At 37.0% G+C, this 18,236-nt stretch overlaps 1 protein-coding gene across 4 annotated transcripts in view; it reads right to left on the bottom strand.

Annotated features, from left to right (window-relative positions):
• LRFN2 (leucine rich repeat and fibronectin type III domain containing 2) overlaps nucleotides 1-18,236 on the bottom strand; it is a 311,191-nt gene that overhangs the window by 161,869 nt on the left and 131,086 nt on the right. For 2 of the 4 annotated variants that reach the window (XM_087935027.1, XM_087935011.1), the window contains exon 2: nucleotides 2,883-3,053. The exons of the other annotated variants lie outside the window; for them this stretch is intronic. The gene's annotated coding sequence lies outside the window, so the exon portion shown is untranslated. The remainder of the gene's footprint in view (nucleotides 1-2,882; nucleotides 3,054-18,236) is intronic. 4 annotated transcript variants of the gene reach the window in all.

The raw sequence follows: 18,236 nt of genomic DNA, 5'->3' as shown, positions 1-18,236 counted from the left end.
TTCAACAGTTTCACAGTTTTGTTAGAAAGAGACATGCTTCAGAACAAATGGATACAGCAGGCTACTAGATATCTTCAGTAACGTAAAATAATGTGTGAAGATTTGAGGGGCACTGTTGGACAATATTTCATAATATTAAATGCATATACAAGAGACTCCTTAATTTTATTTATAAAACATTTAACAATTTGTTACCTAAGGGATTGTGCCTTACAGTTATTTGGGAGGTAGTTTTCCACACTCCCTCTGGCATTAGTTCACGTAAAGGTTTACTTTATTTTATTTCAGCTAATTTGACTTTAAAATAGAATTGTGTAAAGAAACAACAATCTTTCACTAAAAATGCTATATTTTCCTGAGGTTTAAGCTACAAAAATCTGCAGGTCCAAAATTAGATCTGCACTCTCTCTTGAGAGAGGAGGGCCACTTACTGAGTTATGTTAGTTTGAGCTTTTTTTTGGAGGTCACTTTCCTAGCAGACACGACCTCATCTAATAATGATGACAGTTCACACGATATAGTATTTAATGAAAATATATATCAAAATGTATGTTTTAAAACAAATACTCTGCAATATGATTATGAATATATATCAATAATTAAAATTAACTTGGCATTGACCTAGGAACTGATAGGATGAATGAAAATAGGATAGGGTAACCAGGCCCTACACTAACTCAAGGAAAAGGAAAACACATCTTTAAGCCTCATAGAGCAAAAAAGAATTATTCCAGAGTTTAGGATCAGAAGATCCTGACCTAAAGTTGACAAATGGAAAGAATGAAAAAAGGGCCCTATTCAAAGGAATGTTAGGACCAAGGATTAAACAGAATTGAAGGAGACAGAAAGATACCAGGGTAGTTGTGGCTTCAGATCTCTAAACATAAGGCCTAGTGAAGAACCCCACATTGCTGTGAGATCTTAGAACAAAGTGAAAGGTCCAGAACAATCCAAATGGCACTGTTCTAGACTAAGATAAAAGAATGATGTGAATGATCAAGAATATTTGCCTGAAGATTGTTGCAGACATGATGCAGGCATAAAACAACCAAGACTTAAAGCCAAATGTTGCTTTTTGCCAGCTTATTGCCAGCTCAAATATTCATCCAAATAGTGTTTAAATTAATGTCCCAAAGCAGAATCGAGGCATGTTATAAGATGTCCTTTTTCCTGGGTTTTATTTCCAGTGTTTCTTATAAAGCCAATTTGCTAGAAGAATCTGAAACAACTGTCAGTTCCTAATTGAAGGGGAGTAGTGGAATGCACTGAACTCCTGAAACAATGCACAAAAAGTGAAAGAAAATATAATCCCTGCCAGATGCAATCCCTTCAAATGCTGCAATTGGTAACTATTTCCATTGCTTATGTTGACCCTATCCATAGTAGTTCCAGATGAATGGATAAAGACTGTCTCCACAAACAGCCCGAAACACGTTAAAATCCAATGCAGGTCATATTGTAACTGGGCAACATAGAAGCATGAATGTAAATAATATCTTAAGTATTCTAATTGGTGAGCTTTACATATATATTTTTGAAAGGACCCATATGGTCCCTATGCTGACCTCATTTACATAAGTCCAATGAAACTGGCTCTTCCTTTATGCCTAGGTCTAGATATGGAAAGCCTGTTATAGAAATGTTTCGTGTTAGGTTATTTTGTTCATATATTATTTCCCTTACCAAATATTCATAATTTTTATTTGTTATATTGTTCCTGGATGTTTATAATATCATGTGCTATCAAGAATCATTATGGAGTTGGATAGCCTTAGAAAATGTATAAAAAATAAATAAGCATAAAAATGAACACCGAAAGATTGTAGCTAAAGGGCATTGTTATTACTACCAATCATAAATATAAACATATTTAATTTCAATTTCTTATGCTCAATATGACCAGCATTTACTTCTCTAGAAAGGCAATTGAGCATACACTAAGAGTTTGAATAGCTCATGACTGATTTGCCAAGATTTTACTTGTATCGTACTTATCTTAGAGAACACTGTGAAGCTAGACAATAATGCTTGACTATTGGAGATAAATAGCTGTGTCTTGCTGAACTGCTAGGATAGCTTACTACCTGGAAGTTATGTTCCAAAATGGTGTGATTTTATTGCAGCAGCAGAAAAATCATGGTAATACTGCCCATGTGAAGGATGGGACCTACTGAGGGGGAACTGGTATGATGTACAACAGTGAAGTGGTAGTTTCTTAGGAAAGTGGGAGCAACTAAGATTATTAAGGCCTGAAGACAAAAAAAAAACATATGGAGAATGATTGCAGGAATTGGGTATGGACAATCTAGAGAAAAGAAGGACTAGGGGTGACATGATAGCAATATTTCAGTATTTGAAGGGCTGCCACAAAGAAGAGGGGGGTCAACTTATTTTCCAAAGCACCAGAGGGTAAGACAAGAAACAATGGATGAAAACTCATCAAGGAGAGGAGCAACCTGGAATTAAGGAAAAACTTCCTAACAGTGAAGACAATTAACCAGAGGAACAGCTTGCCTTCACAAATTATAGGTGCTTCATCACTGGAGGTTTTTTAAAAAGACTGGACAACCATCTGTCTGAAATGGTATAGGGTCTCCTGCTTGATCAGTAGGTTAGACTAGAAGACCTTCACGGTCCCTTCCAGCTTTATTCCGATTCTGGTCTGATTAGGGGACAGAGGAAGAGAATTAGCAAAGCCACTCCCTAGAATCTCCTGGGATACATTGTTTGGGTGAGAGTAGTAAAAGTTTAGTCTGAAAAGTTTTTGTCTAGTAGATGTAAGTAAATGAAGAACTGAACTTTGGCTGGATTTTTTAATGATATTCTTGACAGTTCAGCATGGGTTGCCAGAAGAACCCTAGGTGAAACTCTTCCATACTAACCTTTTAAAATCCAGTGTAACTCTGGTGAAAAAGTAGTGTTGGCTCCTTTAGCAGAGATCACAGTTTACTGCTGCAGTTTGATGTTGGTACAAATAAGATGAGTCCTTGGAAGTACAAAGAAAAATCATCTTTCTTTTTCTGTATTTAATGATGTTGGAAATTTTCCAGAATCTAAAAAAAATAGATGGAAAAGAACATAATGGGAATAGGGCTGTAATAATCATCTGATTTTCCTCTGTGACTTTTCAAGATTAACCTAACATCTCTAGGTAGAGTTTGGGAAGTCTTTTGTCTGAACACCTGGAGAGCCACTGACAATTAGAGTCCAATTGTTTTAGTACAGCTTCCTATATTCATTTGGATTTGATCAAATATCTATTCATTCCAACATCTTTTCCATGCAATGGTCAGTCAAATGCCTGCCAACATTTCTAAAACTTTTGACTATAAAATATATTTATCACAGGTAGGCTTGTGAACAAAAAATAACTGTTGACTCAAATTTTAGCCCATTTTCAAAGGGTTCCAAAGAGCTCTATTTCACAAGAGATCTATTCTTAAAAAAATAAATACTTTGTTCCCCCATGGCCTTTTACATTTAAGGCTAAGAGTGGTTTCTTTGCCTTATGCACATGGCATAATGATCACCCTTTATTTTGAAACACTCCAGTTCCACCTTGCCATTCATATTTATTGCCTGATCTGGCAAACTTCTTTCCTTCAAAATACACCTGACCTCAATCAGCTGCTATTGCTTCATCCAAATAGTGTTCCTGTAGAGTTAAGCAGTTTCACAGGGTGATAATTAACTACCATCAGTTCAGAGAATGAGTGGGTAGTAGAAAAGATGTCATCTGGCCAAGAACAAGGCATAAGAGGTCATTAACCTTTGAAGTGATAGCATGTTCCATTCCAATCAGGAGATGGCAAACAGCATCATAGAACCATAATGTTGAGGACTTAGCGGGACTGAAGGTTAATTCCTACCCTTTTGTAAGATGTCCAACTAACAAAAGAAAAATGAAGTACAAATAAAGAGCAAGAACATGGAGCTCACATGAAATAAAGTAGTGAATGCATTAAAGGATACTTAAGGTCACACAGGAAATATGAGACTTAGAAACTTTTTATTTAAATCAGAAATATGCAGCTTGGAGCTCTCTAGATTTTGGGACTACAACTCCTGTAATAACTAAATGGATGGCTTCATGGGGACTGTAATCCAATGAATTCTAAATGTTGTTCATAGAACCATCCTCTTTTCATCATCAGTGCTTGACAAGAACATATTTGCACCTGGAGGTTGTTTTTTTTTTAATGTGCATCAACGTGGTTCATTTTTCACTTCTCATAATGAAGTAGAATTTGTCATGTAAATCAATGCCATGATTAAGTGGATTTCAGGGACCCCAGAAACAAACAATAACAGACAAATTTACTGTCAATGAGGTCCACTTCATGCTCCATTGGCTGATAAGCTCAATTTTATTGCATCAATTTTATGATACAGGGGCAACAAACAATATTTAAATTAAGAAAGTGAACCTTGGTGAACCATTTGCAACAAGCCATTTGACAAAGTGAAAGGAAAATAAAATCAAAGTGAAAGAAAAAAAAATCAACTGAAATGCTGAAAAAGTTTTACTGAAATACTGAAATTAAATGCAGAATTTAAACAGCTGAGACCAAGATGCAGATCTAGAAATATGGTAGCAAAATCTATTGCACTTATCATTTATAAAGATGTAATAAATGGCTGCTCAGAGTAAGTAATTGAGTCTTTAATTTCATCTATTCTTGGCAATAAATCCCATTGAATTGGATGTGTTTGTTTCTGAATAGGAGGCTTGCTTATTTATTACCCTGCACATGATGAACCTCTACAATTTGCTATCATGCAAAAGTTCCATCTAGAATTAAGGTTTTACAGCCCAACAGAAATTTATTATGTCACCAAAATGATTCCCTGGCAATGATCTACTTTGGCAAGAATATTATCTAGTAAAATTAACACCCAATCACCATTTCCTATTATTTGTAACAATAAAGGCCCTATAAGTCAACTAATATGGAAGCTAGCGTCTCTCTGCAAATACAGAACTTGGAATATGACTTATTCGCAGTTTGACCATTCATCAAATACATCAAATTTGTAATCTTTACACACAGAACTACAATGTATCATGAGACCAAGTTGGGTGTTTCTGTCTATCAAAACATACATGTAGGATTTGATAAGGTGGGAGGATAGTTCAAGATCTAATTAAGCTTTGCACCTGGCAATAGCATGCAAATTGAATATAAAATGTAGCTTCTGAAGACACCCCAATCTATCAACAACCATTTTGCTCTGTATCTTGGATGGTAAAAGAAGGATGTAGCAAGCATCTGATAGCTTGGAATACAGGACCAGCAGCATACAGTTTATCATGTAGCTGCTGCTAAAGATGCTTTTTTGAGAGTTCCGTGGTAGTAAATCAAACCTTGGATGAATGTGATCTTTCTCCCGAGTTACCAGTCATGAAAACCTTACAATGTTTATATTACCTTCTTCAAATCTGAATGATAATTATCTGCCTTTCATCAGATATTTAAGCAGCACAGGTTAAATGACTCACCTCCCCACAGTTTACTGTCTCAAGCAGTTATTCCTTTTAATCCTCCCTGCTTTAGTTTGTAGTTCATGTGCAGGAAGGGAGAAAAAAAAAGAGCAGATTTGAAAGCATCTAAAGTTAGTGGATTCAGGCACGATATGCCCTTTGAATGCCCAAGCTGCCAGCTTGCAGCAGCTGCTGCTTCATTCATATTGCATGAGGATTTACAGGCAACATGAAACACTGAAATTAATCCTGATAGAGTCATGAATAAAATGCAAATATAGTCTTTGGGAGAAAACATTTGCTATGGAGCATTCAGCAAGCCACGCGCAGGGATGAAGCAGGGAGAATTTATTACTCGTTGCCTGTGTACAGAAATTACACCTGGGCTTAGCAGCTCCATTTCAGCACTTTCGATCAGGTTCCAACAGAATCAATGACATCCCCATCTTGAATGAGGATCTGATTGGATGACACGAGGGATAGATTGGGAAGATGAGGATAATAGCAGAAGGGGATTTCTAAAATGAGCTTTGTTCCATGGATGGTGTACAGCCTAGGTGAGAAATACACTTTCCCAAACACTGGCTCAATCGCATGTTTGTGAGAAGAAAGCAGGCAAATATAAATCATACCTTCCCCAGTGTAGTGTCACTCGTGGAGCTGTCCTTAAATACATCCTGAAAAATGAGCAAAACAGTACTCAGATGGGTTCTCAGCTCTGTCTTGCAGCTCTATCCACAAGAGCTACTTACACAGCTTGGCAGAAGGGGAACAACGCACAGCATAAGACTTAGCTGCAGTTTGTTCTCCATTCTGAAATTAGGAGAGACAGAGACATAATAGGGATTTCAAAAAATTCCATCGCAGATCCTACTGGAAACAAAATTAGGAATACAATGACAATGAATCCCTGGGTGGACAATTGCTGATTGAATGAAATCTGGCAAGCATTTGCTTTTTCAATGGAATGAGGGGGGAGTAGAAAGTAACTGTTTAATGGGTAGATGGGAGCTGCACTTCTTTTCCAACATTTCAAGGGGTTTGTGACCACACAGTTATTCAAGGAAGTGCCAGGAAAGGAGCCTCCATGTTTTGTAATTCAGCTAAATTTGTCAATATTAAGGACAATTGTAAAAGATAGTTTAGCTATGTTTTTAGTTTTAGTTTTTTTTTACAAGATATGGATATTTGAACAATCTAATACAATTAGAATGCAAATTTGCTTCGAAGGGTAGCTTTTAAAATGGCACAAATTTGCCATGAACTGCTAATTTTTGTATGGAAATAAATATTAAATGAAACATTGACCTAGAAGTAGATCTCACTCTGCGAGGGCAGGTCTTGGGACATCCATAGGCAATACTAGATATCCCTCTAATTTGTTATTTCAAGGAAAGATAACTTTTTCAGCTCCTTTGGATTGCTTCTTCCCAACTCAGAAAGCTCAAACTACCCAAGGAGCTGCTGATACAGTTCTACAGAGGAATTATTGAGTCTATCATCTGCACCTCTATAACTGTCTGGTTTGGTTCTGCAACCCAACAGGACAGACACAGACTTCAGAGGATAATTAGGACTGCAGAAAAAACAATTACAACCCACCTGCCTTTAATTGAGGATCTGTATATTGCACGAGTCAAAAAGAGGGCTGCTAAAAAAATTACAGACCCCTCACATCCCAGACATAAACTGTTTCAACTCCTTCCTCAAAACGACACTATAGAGCACTGCACACCAGAACAACTAGACACAAGGACAGTTTTCCCCCGAAAGCCATCACTCTGCTAAACAAATAATTCCCTCAACACTGTTCAACTATTTACAAAGTGTACACTACTATTACTGTTAATCTTCTCATCACTCCTTATCGCCCATCCCCTCCCACTTGTGATTGTAAGACTGTAACTTTGTCACTGTATCCTTACGATTTATATTGACTGTTTCCTAGTATTATTTGATTGTTGATTGTACCCTGTGACTATCATTAAGTGTTGTATGTTATGATTCTTGATTCTTAACGAATGTATCTTTTCTTTATGAGAAAAATACTGAGAGTATTTACACCAAGACAAATTCCTTGTGTGTCCAATCACACCTGGCCAATAAAAGTATTCTATTCTATAGGGACATGAAAAGAACTCCATGGCAGTGGTGGGTTATAAAAAGTTTTCCTACCGGTTCGTTGTGAGTGCGCACTTTGCATGTGCACAGCGTTTGCAACTCACCTTCTTTTGAAAGTCCTGTCTGTAAAACAGCCAATGTGTGGCAATTGGCTGTTTTGTGCAAAGAAGCTGAGATTGAAAAGCAGGAAATAAAAGTAGTAAAGAGCCGGGGCAGGTGGGAGGACCCAGCAGCTGATTGTTGGAGTGAACCAGTTCACTCACAGATGATCGTCAGAGCTACTGATTCAGCTGAACCAGGCCAAACTGGTAGAATACCACCCCTGCTCTGTGGGCAACCCTCTGGCAGCAGTGATGCCACTGTCTAAGCCTTTCAACCCAGAAGTGCCTTAAACAGTGCCTCCAACACAAATGGGTCAGGTGTGCTGTTCTCTGTACTCTTTCTAGTTCCTCAGCATTTTTCTGGAATTGTGGCGGTCAAAACAGGGCATAAGAGAGTACAGTATTCCAGGTCCATTCTGATCTGACCAGCACAGCAGAGAATGGAACTCTCACTCCCTATCATCTCAAACTCTTTCATTGCAGCCCAACTTGCAACCCCAACAAGGACTGGGGAAAAAAAAAACATTGTTAACGGCAGGGGTGGGATTCAAATTTTTAACAACCGGTTCTGTGGGCATGGCTTAGGTGGTGGTCATGTGCCTGGGTGGACATGGCTTGGTGGTCATGTTATTGGCTGGGCATGGCCAATTCAACATCACTCACATTGAGGCATGCATCTCCTCACCTGACTTCTCATAACTGTGGGGATGCTGCAACAGTTGTAAGTGTGAAAAATGGTCATAAGTCACTTTTTTCAGTGCTATTATAACTGAATGGTCACTTCACACAAACAAAGTACCAGCAAAGGAGGGGGGAAAAACTCCAGAGAAGTTCCAGAGACAAGAAGTCTAGTCCTGCCAAGAATGTAATAAGGTTAATCAGAGAGGCAGTTTCTGTAAGCAATGCCAAAATATTTCCTTCCTGCCTTCCTTACAAGATTAGGCCAGTAATTTCTTCTAACAACTGGTTCTCTGAACTGCTTAGAATGTTAACAACCAGTTCTAGCGAATAGGTGTGAACTGGTAGAATCCCACAGCTGGTTAAGGGGTTTATCATCTTAGACTATTTGTTGCATCCCAACTTGCAACCCCAACAAGGACTGAGGGAAAAACATTGTTAAGGGGTTTAGTTGTTAAATGAAGTATTATATGACTGTACCTGATTTCACAAATTTTTGCTGTAGTTATTAATAACCTAATGACTCATTAAACGAGATGTCATATGACTGTAACTTGTAATCTTCTTCTGGCTTCTCCATTGATTTTGCTTATTGGAAGCTGTTTGGGAATGGTCACAAATGATGATCATGTGATTGCAGGGTCCTGCAACCATCACAAAAGTGCAATGGTGGCCAAGTGCCCAAATTACAGTCATATGACTATGGGGGAATGCTATGGCTTGAAGAATAGTAGCAAGACACTTTTCTCAGCACCATCATAACTTCGAACTATTGCTAAAGGAATGTGTTAGAGTTCCAGCAAAACCAAACTCTAATCAAAAACTCCAAGACAAAACTCCTGTCAGCTTTGGAAGCTATATTAGCACCAGAAGCTTCCATGCTGCCAGAATGGTTGTTAAGTGAGGACTATCTGTGGTTCATTTGGCAGTGATAGGTGATGGTTTATGGTTAAGGTGGGATTTACCAGAATGCTTACACTTATTTATTATTTGTATTAAATTTATATGCATGTGTGCAAAATAATGCATATTATCTTGTATATACACGTCTGATGAGTACTTCTACCTATCAAGTTACCACCTACCTTGTACTCTTTGGGGGTTGAGGTTAAGAAAAGTTTGCTATAAGAAGAGGGAAAGAAGTGAGTGATATGAAATACGAGACTCAGAAGAAACTGACATGTTTTACACTGGAAGAGTACATGCCATCATTCACAACATGACAGAGGCCTTGTCAACCATAGGTAGTGTCACAAGCCAGTCGTTGACAATATAACTTCTTATCCACTCAGTGGAGCAGAAATGTCAATTTCCCCCCTTCTTTTCAAACTACTGAAATAGAGGAAATAAATTGTTTAAGGAAGCCCTGGTGTCTGACAGTAGGATAACGGATCAAACAGAAATAAATTTGGTAAAATTTGCGAAGCAAATTTACGAAGCAAATGAAAGGATTTCATTGAAAAATCCAGAGGTTGTGGAAAAACAAAACAACACAGAAGAACTGGCTCTGTTCTAAGCTATCTCCATTCTGGTCATATGACCAAACCTTTAGGTTGCTTTGTTTTCTAGTGCACACATCCACACAATACATCCAAAATACAAAATATTGTTTTGCAATACAGAAGAAAATACAGATGCTTCCTGTTATCACTGCAGGTAAAAGTTGGAAAGAATGTCAAAACTCTTACAAATTTTCATTAGTTTACTCATGCTCTGGATGCTTTGTCTAACTTGTTTTCAAGTGGAAATTGTGACAGGATTATGTGAAATAGAATTATAGATTATATTCACCAAACTATTCTCAGTATAAATTTCAAAAAATGACTTTTCTCCCATAGAATATTATTTGTACAATAAGATATTATTAAATAGAATCCCTGTTCTCATAGAAATCATCATCATTCAGAGTTATTGGAAATTATATTTTGCAGTTCAAAATCAAATATACTTATTCACAGGAAATATTTGCTCAGGATCACACAAAGTCTGGACTGAATAAAAATTAATCTGACTCATCTTTTAATGCAAATGTATTCATGTTTCACAAATTATAATACACATTTTCTTAATTCACACCTCTCCAAATCAATAGGCAACCCAAAACATAATTACAGTTTGACATTTACACTTGTCTAAATTTGGAGATGTTCTTGATTTTTTTAATCACAACATACAAAAATTAAATAAATTAGGATGTGAGCAGAGAAACATGTAACTGAAAATAGCCTGCAAGTATGCATTATATTGTAGAGGATTACACCCCTTATATTAAGAGTAACACATATGAAATATAAACAGATTTAAATTTGGAAATAAGTATGGGAAATCCATATCTTAAGAAACATCTACTTTTGCAGCTGTTAAACTGCAAAACCATTTGAAACATTAAGTAGAGATTACAAGCAAACAACTCCCTCTGTCTTATGTTCATCTGCTTTGCATACTCCTGATTGGAAGACTTCTTAAATCCTCCCCTTCTGTGGGGTTTTCCTCACAAGAGGACAGAATGCACAGGGATTCAAACTTTTTTACTGGAGCAAGTAATTTTCTTATCAACCCATGCCTTAAATCATTCTAGAAATTCTTATTGGTTTTGGTTCTTGCTCTATGAAATATGGATTCCATGAATATGCTGAAGGATTCAAGCAGAGTCATTGTATGTTGTTTGCTATAATCTGTGTCTCTCATTTGGTGAACCAAACTTCTCAGACGTGGCCATCTGTTCCAAGATCAACAGGAAAAGTATTTGCTTGGATTAAGTAGGAAACTAAAAAAAAATCTGCTAGAAAGTTCTTGGCTCTTGAGTATCAATTGACTGAGTGCTCTCTCAGAAGGTGATGCTAAAACCACAACCACACACAAAAAAACGTTGCGGAAACACAAGAATCATACTTTGGACTGCTGTAGAATCCTTAGAATGGCTAAGTTCAAACTATCACTGGTTTTGAAGTTGAAATAGCCATCCATATTTTAATTTTAATTATTAATTTAGTTTAATTAAGTAGGTATTAGTAGACGGGAAATTCAAGCATTGGTTCTTGACTTAACCAGTTGAAACAATGTAACAGCTAGTTTGGTCTAATGTTTAAGGCTAGAAAGCTAGAGATGAAAGCTGCTTGGGTGATCTTGGGGCAGTCACTCTCGCTCAGCCCAACTTACCTCACAATGTTATGGAGATAAAAGTAGCAGGAAGACTTGTAGGATATTTTTGCCTGCCTTGAGTTATTTGTAAAAATAATAAAGGTGGGATACAAATAAATAAATAAAAATTATTATGTAAGAGATTCCGTGGAGGGGAAATCACAAAAAATAAGGACAATTATTTCTCAGACTTTGAAATTTGAGAAACATAAAGGGTATAAAATTCTTAGAAAAAAAGTATATGGGGAAATTACACACAAAAAAAAGGAAACAATATGACACATATTAATCAACTATAAAACATGCTTACATTTATCTTAAGAAAATAATAGTTAATGATTCTCTAACATTACCAAATATAAATCCTATGCCTACACTTCATCTATATTGAATATTTTTTTTATTAGAGTATAGAATAGCCTTTCCAAAAATAGATAAATCACATATTTCTTTAATCCAGGACGTAATAGTAGGAATATTACTACTTTTCAATTTGTCAAAATAATTCTCTGGTGCAATCATAACTCCTAACAATGGTCAAATTCCCAAGTTCCAAGATATAATTTAACATCTTTAACACCACAAAAACTCCCCATGAATCTATTGATGTACATTAAAAATGTTATTCCCCAAAAATATCAATGGAACCAATTTGTAGGACCAAATCATATGAGTCAATGATGCTTCAAATATTTTATAGTACCAACAGAGAAAATTAGATGTTTTTCCTTTTAAATACATTATTTGGTGTGTCCAGTACATTTGAAATAAGGTATTTGGTTAATCAATTTTAATGTTAAATCCACAGAAGCAAACCTAAGGTATTTAAAAATTTAAGATATGCAACTATTTATATTTATTCCACGAGCCGTAAATATCCTCAGTGCCAAATTCATTTTTCTTTAGTTTTTGATACAAAACAGTAAGTGTGTTAATTTCAAACATTGACTCCATCAAATATATCAACACCTTGGAGTTCTCACCTTTTCCAAACATAGTTGTTAAATGTGGACTCATTCATTGTGTGAGTTTGCCCATGTATAATATTCACTTGGATATTGTTTAATTAGAGAGTAATGAATAAAGTACAAGTTAATTATAGTTTAAATATAAAAAAAATAAAATTGAATGGAAACAATCAGGCTTATTTCTTCTTCTCCTTATTCTAAATGGCAACAAGACATTTCTATTTTCAACTTTATTTAGGAATGAACATGCTGGTCCCATTTCTATCTAAATTGCAAACTCTTTTCTATTTGTTTTACCTCATCACTATTTAATTCTCTATCAAGTGGACCTGACATTTTATTCAATTGTTGTTGTGCCTTCAAGTCAGTGTTGACTTGAATCAGGGTTGACTCCTGGCAAACTGCCTGGACTACTCCCTGCAGTTTTCTTGGCAAAAGTTTTAGAAGTGGTTTGCCATTACCTCCTTCCTATGGCTGAAAGAAACTGACTGAGTCAAGTTCACTCAGATGGATTCATGTCTAAGTCTGATCTAGAATTCACAATCTCATGGTTCTGGTTTAATGCCTTAGCCACTACATCAAACTAGATATTTATGCAGTTGACTCCACTTCAAATATAGTAAAATGTTAATATGAGAGTAGATACCTTAGTTTTTATATTTGATCTTGCTTCTTCATTGCTTTTGCCATGTAGGAAATTTTCTAAGTAGGAGAATATAAATGACATGGAAATATCCCATTCTCCACTGGATGGCCCAAGTGCATTGACCATTCATGGTTCTGACTTGGTATAATTTGAAGTTCATCAATGTATTTTGTGTTCATATATTGTGTCTGTCAGCTGAATAAAAAAGCCTCCTCCCGTAAAACAACATGGAACAAAATTGAAGGGCAAGTCATAAAATTATTGAAATGGAAAATTAGAAACCAGCATAAATAGGTTCTTTAGAGAGAAGAAAAGGTGTTTCCCACCACAATAAGCATGAATAAACAATAAAACCACTTGTCAATAAAGGTAGTAGACTTGTTGAAAATGAACTTGTTAACATTTCTTGCAAAGAGTTCAGGAGGTAGAAGTTCCAGATAGGAAGTTAATTAACTTTACCTGATTGTCTCAATATTAACACAGTTTTTTTAAAAAAATGGGAAATCTGGCAATATTTTAAGGCATGGTCTCTGGTAATTAATGACCAAAAAGCAAGAATTTTCATGCATTTTAGGTGGAAAAGCAGAGCAGCTTTTTGTCATTTTTCAGAGGCTTTTATTGGAAATAGGGCATTACAGTTCCTCTAAAACCTGTGATCCCTGGCCTGTTTCTAAATGGAAACTGCTAGGATAATTATGCAATAACCATCTAGGTTAATTGGCTGCCAGGGGAATGCCCCATTCACAAAATCTGTAAAATCATCATTTCACAAAATTGGAAGAAACCATTCAGGAATCTTTAATTTGGTCTAGTGGTTAAGCCACAACAAACTCAATGGGATTTACTTCTGACAAATGGTATTACTCAATCCCATAAAAGTATGCTAAAAAAAGAGGGAAATTATGTCATTTCCACAAAATTGTTCATGCCAGTAGCATTAAATGTAGTATACCCTAATCAACTTAATCAATTAATTAAGTTGATGGGATATGTAAACCTTAATTTTATGGCTTTGGAAATGGTCTGGCCTGATATAAGCATGGACTCATTTTCCTCCATGTTGGCCGAATTGCTTATCCCACCCTGCATGGTAGAATAGCAGGTTTTTGTGCTCTGTCTCAGTATGAAGAATTATGTATTTTGTACCAGTTCACTGGATGACAGACACATTGGAGTTGTGTAACCTCAACCAATCTCCACTAGGATCCTTAGATTTCTGAATGACAGGATATCTCTATGAGCCTATTCCAATTACAGAACTGACAAAGTTCTTCCTCCATGTCAAGTAACAAGTTGAGATGAGTTGGGATAAATAAATAATTCAAAATGTACATGAATACTGATTCCAAAGAATATGAAAACCCATATCCAATCTATACCATCTAGATTGGGGTCGCCAACCTTTTGGACTTCAGGGACCACCAAACACATAATTTTAAATCCCAGGGACCACTAACCAGTTCTGTGGGTGTGGCCTATTCTGTGGGTGTGGCTTGGTGATCATGTGACTGGCTGGGCATGGCTTGTATGTAAATATTACAAATATTTATATAAATATTGAATTTTTTATAAAAAAACAGCAACTTTTACCCAAAATCAGGCAAAGCAGGCAGGCAAATTGAGTTGCTCACAGAATCATTCAGTGATCTATCTATCTGCCATTGGCTAGCTCAGTCTGTCACATAAAATTTGCTTGCCCAGAGTCTGCACTGAATAATAGATCTTTCAGTCCTAAGGGAGGTTCGGCTTTGTTTAAAAGCAGAGCCAAAGATCTAAAGACTAGGTAGAAAGCAAGAAATCCAACCATTTCCTGTTTCCTAGCTAATCTAAATCTCCCAGCACAGCAGAACAGCTGATGGTCAGAAAAAGGAAAAATAACAATTTAGCAGGCAAGTTTGCCGGGTAAGGAGTGGGAGGGGAGGGTTCCCGTGGGCCATGTGGGCAGTGCAGCCTTGTGTTTCTGTGCAGGCTGGATTAATTGCTTTGGGGGGTGCTCTGGGGTGACATTTCTCCACGGCCCACCAAAATTTTCTCAGGGCCCACCAGTGGGCTGCGGCCCATCGGTTGGCAACCACTGATCTAGAGGAGACTTTTATCATTCAAGGACCAAAGAGAGACCAAAATGGGGCAAGTTGAAATGTAATGTTGGTCTCTCCCAATTCAACAGTCAATTTGTTCCAGGTTCCTCCCATTTTATGCATGCCCGTATATAGATTCACCATCAAAAAGCTGTTTTTAATATTTCCTTGTTATGTTGTGCCATTCCTGTCAGGCAGTGGGACAGTCCTTAGTGAAATCAAATTTCTGGAGTCAGTTTCAAGAACTTTTGATTGAATTGAATTATTCTTCCTGTCCCTATCTGGGTACATGCGTAACAAGATAAAGTTACTTCTTGATAGAATTCTGTTGAGCCTTTCATCACTCTTTTAGTTACTTAAGCAGTTCTGCATATAACTGGCAGTATGTCTTCAGTAATAGAAAAAAAACCACAACCCCAATTCTCTGATTATATAGAAATTCCCAATGAAGGACAAGACAAAAAACACTTGAGAGACTGCTGTGGTGATAGGTTTTTATTCGTGAATGAGCAGCAAATCACATTTTGGTCTGCAGGAAGCTCAAATCCCGATAATAGCTTGTGATATTCCACTGGCAAAAAGAAAAGGCAAGAGGAATGGAAACATAGCTTAGGATGATAATGAGATGTGCAGACTGTAAGTCAAAGCAGGAGGTCAAGTCTTTGGCTGTAATGAAAAGAGGTGATTTTCTCTTCTCATTATGCCATTTTCATGGGAAAAGAGGGCATTATTTTCTCACTCCCAACTTGAGGATTTTATTCTTTCTTCCATTGCATGACAGTTCTGTCTACACTTAACACCTCTTCTTTTCACTTTAGCCACTCCAAAGAGCAAAGTTTAATTCCCCCAAAAATGTCTGGTGCAGAGCTGATGTGATTGAACTGGTTTGGGCTTAGAGACCTACAGCAACACACCAGAGAAAAGAAACACAGAGGCCATATACTTGCCTTTGTCCTTCTGACTTGCCGAGAAAGCAGGTTTAAGACAAAAATCACTTTTGCCACTACATATTCTTCAATAAGAGAAGAAGATCCAGGTTTTTTTTTTTTTTTAGATCGCAGGATCTAATCTTTGATCCATAAAAATGTCTTAACAGTGAAAGTTCTGGTTAAAACCTAGATATAATCTAGATTAAAGGTAAAGGTTCCCCTTGGATATACATGCTAGTTCTTTCTGGCTCTAGGGGGTGGTGCTCATTTCTGTTACAAAGCTGAGGAGCCAGTGCTGTCTGAAGACGTCTCCGTGAGCATGACTAAACACCGAAGGCACAGGAAACACTGTTACCTTCCCCCCAAAGTGGTTCCTATTTTCTACTTGCATTTTACATGCTTTTGAACTGCTAGGTTGGCAGAAGCTGGGACAAGTAATGGGAGCTCACTATGTTACCCAGTGCTAGGGATTCGAACCACCAAACTGCTTACCTTTCTAATCGACAAGCTCAGCGTCTTAGCCACTGAGCCACTACGTCCCCCATATAATCTAGATTAAAAGATGTTTATTAGGGTACTTGGGTAGAAGTGCCAATCATCTGAAAAAGAGCAATGGCCTGTTTGAAAACTACACATGTGCCCAAACCTTTGTCTAGTGAAACCATATAGAGCAGGGATTCAAAAATATTAATGGTAAAGAATATAGGCACAAAGTAAATGCCTCATTTGGCTATACTTCATACAATACTTCCACCATCACTACCCTACCTCCCTTGTGTGTCCTTTTCCTTTTCATGTTCATAGGACAATAACTTCAGAGAGCTTAGTAGTAATTCTCTGCCAGTTTCAAACTCATTTTGGCCGTTCACAGAAACTATTGGTAGTCCACCTGTTATGACCATAATGGAACCAGGAATTCCCATCATACATGATAACAGTCAAAAGTTGAGGCACCCATGTGACTGATGTGATTTTACAACTTTTTTTTGCAATTAAGTGCAAAATTAAGTGAATACCATGATTATCAAGCAAGTCAATACACTCCTAGGAGTGTTGTTACTAGGGACCAATCCAAAGGGCCAGGTTCATCAAATAATGTTGTAAACCACATCACTTCATGACTATGAGCTTGTTGCCAGGTGGCCAAAAATGACACTGTGTTGTGTGAGAGAGATGGGAGGGAGGGAGAGACAGACAGACAGACAGACAGACTGACCATTGGAACTCCAGAACCACATTGTAGATACAATTTTGGGGGTCTGTTGTAACTTTGAACTGTTGTTAGGTGAGGACTATCTGTAATTATTGGATTGCATGGTTGTAGATTACTCTTGCCATGACATGTGAATGGCAGCAGTTAGGTCTGTTCAAGGATAAAATGTATTAGTGAATTTAAATGAGAGGTAGGTTTAGGCTTTTATTAGAGTATAGCATTATTTTCTTTGTGATTCTAAATATATTATGACATACATGGATTATATTATTTTTGCATCTATTTAACTGCTGGGCTTTTTTAAAAAAAATGTTGCTGTGTTTAGAGTGTGTCTCAATGAGGCCCTGTTACCAATAATTGTGTTTGTTTCATTGATTGATTCATATAATGAACTTTATATCCTGAAACAGTGGCAAAAAACTAATAAGAAATACTAGGATTTTCAGAAAGGAGGTACAATGTTTTAATGTTATTTTTTCAGAAGTAATGAAGTTCATTTTAAAGAGTTCATTTTAAAGGTTGTGCCAAATCCAAAATTCAGTTTCCAAGACCTTTGCTATGCTAACAAAGAGCAAAGTTTCCACATTTTGATGAAGATTGAAGCCCAGTGGTAGTCTAGTTATGGCTTGAATGCAAGGTTTGTAGTCCTTGGTATTTCCGGGAGCATGACCAGTCTACAGCACAGTCCCTTCAGCAGATCCAAGAAGGCTCCACTCCCATTTGCACTATTCAGGTGACCCTGAAGACACAGATAAACCTGCAAGTGGGTCTTAAGAATGCTCTAAAAGAATGCAAATGACCAGCTGTCTGCAAGGAGTATCCTTCCTTTCCCCACCATTCAATCAGTGCTGAAGAAGCTCCTCGGATGAGAAGCAAAAT

The sequence above is a fragment of the Pseudonaja textilis genome, chromosome 1 (genome assembly GCF_049901715.1).
Source record: "Pseudonaja textilis isolate UNSWEBS1 chromosome 1, rPseTex1.2, whole genome shotgun sequence".
In the NCBI taxonomy this organism is placed as follows: Eukaryota; Metazoa; Chordata; class Lepidosauria; order Squamata; family Elapidae; genus Pseudonaja; species Pseudonaja textilis.
This window is presented reverse-complemented; position numbering and strand designations above follow the sequence as displayed.